The 3789-nt window shown below is 40.4% G+C and overlaps 1 non-coding gene across 1 annotated transcript; it reads left to right on the top strand.

Moving 5' to 3' along the window:
* The first annotated feature begins 308 nt into the window (after positions 1–308).
* Positions 309–446, top strand: LOC117714432 (small nucleolar RNA SNORA48). Its single transcript, XR_004607518.1, has one exon. It is a non-coding gene; the product is annotated as a small nucleolar RNA SNORA48 (small nucleolar RNA).
* Positions 447–3789: the final 3343 nt, after the last annotated feature.

Raw genomic sequence — 3789 nt, 5'->3', positions numbered from 1 at the left:
TTCTCAAGATACCATGGTATCAAGAAGCAAGCTCATTAAACTTGCTGGAATTTATCATAAGAGAATTTTAAATTTATTTAGATACCAGTTTAGAAAAAGATAATGCTACCTTTGATGGCCTGGTAAATACACTTCTTGTAGGTTATTATTCAGTAAGTTTATCACCACCCTGATGTATTTTCTGAATCATTTGTTAATAGAGACAAAAATATCCTGGCAACAAAAGGAAAATTCCTGACCATAGCATATATAATATATACAACATGCTGAAAAATGTAATGAACATAAAAATAAAGGGTCAACCGCCACCTCCCAGCTGTGGGTAGAGACACTTTATTGGCGGTGTTTTTATATCAGTCAGGGGCAGAACAACTGGCCATTCTTTGTTCATTCTAGCTTGATGGCTGGCTTGTTGACCAAAGCTATTTTATGCTTAAGACATATTAAAATAATTAACAGTCCAGATGAATAGAAAAAATATGCTTTGAAATTAAAAACATTTGTTTATTGAAGACATTATTATTTAGAATAGATGAAACTTGCAATCTCAGCACTTGAGAGCCTAGTAAAGAGAGAATGGGAAGTTCAAAGCCAACCTGTACTATAGAAGGAAGTACACAGCATTAGAAACAAGGAAGACTGAAGTGAAAATGAAGGGGAGTGGGAAGAAGAGCAAGGGAAGAGGGAAGAAATGTAGCAAGGTAGAGAAAAGAAACTGTGATGGTTTGTATATACTCGGCCCAGGTAGTGGCACTATTAGGAGGTATGACCTTGTTGGAGTAGGTGTGTCACTGTATGTGGGCTTTAATGCCCTTATCCTAGCTGCCTGGAAGTCAGTATTCTGCTAGCAGCCTTCAGGTAAAGATAGAGAACTCTCAGCTCCTGCACCATGCCTGCCAGGATGCTGCCAAGTTCCCACCTTAATAATAATGGACTGAATCTCTGAACCTGTAAGCCAGCCCCAATGAAATGTTGTCCTTATAAGAGTTGCCTTGGTCATGGTGTCTGTTCACAGCAGTAAAATCCTAACTAAGACAGAAACTAAGATGCAAAAGGGGGGCAGATATAAGGAGGCCTTTGGTGACCAACTGAAGTGACAGGATCTGAACCAAAGGATGCACAAGAGACTCTGGTAGGATACCTCGTGTCTTCGAGGTCTGGAATTTGACTAGTTACCTGGTGGCATGCACAAGATCACAGGCAGAGGAGCCAGGGAAGGACAGCAAGACCCCTGCTGCTGATGATACACTTTATAATTGCAGGCTGTCTATGAACTATCTTTTAAAAGTCATCTTAGATTTTGGCAGGCTTCCTTCACCAGTATTGACTGTCTCTAACACATCTCTTCATGAAATAAAACAAAAACACATCACAGAGTGGGAGCAAATCAACAAGGAAAGAAAACCAGGTTAAATTATCATAATTGAATATCTATATGATTTTAGAATGATTAAAATATTTTTTATCTCCAAAGAGTTTATGTTGTTTCAGGAAAGGTCAAGTTGACTACAAGAAGATGAAAATTAGTTATATTCAAAGTGTGCTTTATCTCCCTCATTTCTTAGCTTCTAATATCATTACATTGTGAATCGTTACTTTGTGCATACAGTTTTCAATAAACTGTAAGAATTATAAATATTTACCTGTCAAATCTCAAAGTATAGAAGAATTTCTAAAATATAAATATCTCATATCCTACAATATTTCAAATGCCTAGAAGCGTTTCTACTAAAAATGCAGAAGAGTAAATGTGTTTATTTTTTCCCAAAACCTGATTTAAAGGTTTTTGGATAAAGAATGGTTTCTAGTTAGCATGTCAGTGGCCTCCAGTTGAAACAAATCGGTTCATAGCAACTTTCATGCTGAAAGTCTCTGGAATGCCTAATTTATAGATAGAGGATAGAGACAGGCTCTTCAGGCTGGTCATCATAGTCTTTATGGAATCCGCTGAGTTATGAATATTCCCTTTGGCCATACTGGATTCTCATACTGCTACATCAGGTTACAGGAAAAAAAAATTGTCCTGTATGCCATTGATCTACAGGTCAGGAGAAGAAAAATAACCTGCTTCTGTCTCATCTCTAAACTATCATCTTTTTTTTTTTTTTTACTTCGGTTTCATAGAGCTAGAAGAGAGTCCCAGAAACTATTATGGGGTTAGAAAGTGAGAGTTGAGGTGAAGAGGATTGGACCAGAAATAATTTATTTGGAAACATGTAAAGTCTATAGTTCCATTTGACGATGGGACACAGAGGTTTTGTTGCATAGTTTTTGTTACAGGGAAGTGACGTTCAGGTGACACATTCCCTAGGACCCTGTGCTTCTGGAGTGGCACCAACTTGATTTTTAAATCCCTTTACCCGCGATGATTCTAAGCTGGCAGTTTAGAACCTGAGCCTTGCTTTTCTCACAATAAAGATACTTTTCCACTGAGAGCACTTGGCTCTGTGTCTGCTGCAGCTCACTGCTCTATAAATGACTCTCGCTCGATCCTTAGAAGAGGTAGGGGGCTGGGGAAACCAGGTCAGAATCAAGCAATAATTCAATAGCTGAGGTTGCAAGACGTTTTTGAATATGAAAAGGTTGCCTCTGATTATGACTTCAGGGCTGATCACTCTTGGATCTATTTACCATTCTTTGCTGAAAGTTTTTTTGTTTCTAGTTGTCACTGTGTCTGGGTACACATTTGTACAGTACGGTTAGAGACCAGAGGAGAACATCAGATGGATCACCCTGGAGCTGGAAGTACAGGTTGTAGTTAGCCATCCCACCTGGGTACTGGGAATCAAGTCCTCTGAAGGGGCAATATTTGCTCCTAATTTCTGAGCCATCTCTCCAGACCTTGACTTCATTACTTTTTTGTTTGTTTGTGTTTGAACAATTCTTTTCTGTTTCAAACATAAAACTACCAATTTATAGAAAAAATATTCATCCTGGTTTATAATGAATACACATTGTAAAATGAATTAGACTAGATTAAAAAACAAATACAATAAGTTCAAAATAAAACTGAACTTAAGAAAATGCACAGAGAGCAGCTTCCTATGTGACTGGCACTGCTATATGTGTCAGTGGTATGACATCAGAAGGGAGGGGCTAAAGCAGAGAGCAGGAAGTAGAGTTTTCTCTCTAACCCACACTGTGAAGCAAAGTAAAGAAATTCTAATGGTTATGCAAAGTCAAAGCAGGGACCTTCCTATGGCATTACAAACCCCTTCAGCTTCTTCAGTCCTGCCCCTAACCTCTCCATTGGGTCCCCATGCTCAGTTCAATGGTTTGGCTGGGAGCATTCTCATGTGTGTTGGTCAAACGCTGGCAGAGCCTCTCAGGGAACAGCTAAGCCTGTCAGCAAGCACTTCTTGGCTTCAGCAATGGTGTTTGGGTTTGGTGTCTGGAGATGGGATGGATCCCTAGTGGGGCAGTCTCTGGATGGCCTTTCCTTCAGTCACTTTGTCCCTGTGTTTCCTTTAGGCAGGAACCAGACCCCCCAGACTCCTAGGGACTAAATCACCAACCAAAGAATACACATGGAGGGACCCAGGGCCCCAGCTGCATCTGTAGCAGAGGATAGCCTTATCTGACATCAGTGGGAGGAGAGGCCTTTGGTCCTGAGATGACTCGCTGCCCCAGTGTAGGGAAATGCTAGGGCGGTGAGGAGGGAGTGGATGGGTGGGTGCAGGAGCACTCTCATAGAAGTAGGGGAGGGTGGGGGGGGGGATTGGATAGGGGGTTTGCAGATGAGAAACTAGGAAAGGGATTACATTTGAAATGTAAATAAATAAAACAACC

The sequence above is a fragment of the Arvicanthis niloticus genome, chromosome 8 (genome assembly GCF_011762505.2).
Source record: "Arvicanthis niloticus isolate mArvNil1 chromosome 8, mArvNil1.pat.X, whole genome shotgun sequence".
In the NCBI taxonomy this organism is placed as follows: Eukaryota; Metazoa; Chordata; class Mammalia; order Rodentia; family Muridae; genus Arvicanthis; species Arvicanthis niloticus.
Note: the sequence above shows the minus strand (reverse complement) of the source record. Positions and strands in the feature narration are given on the sequence as shown.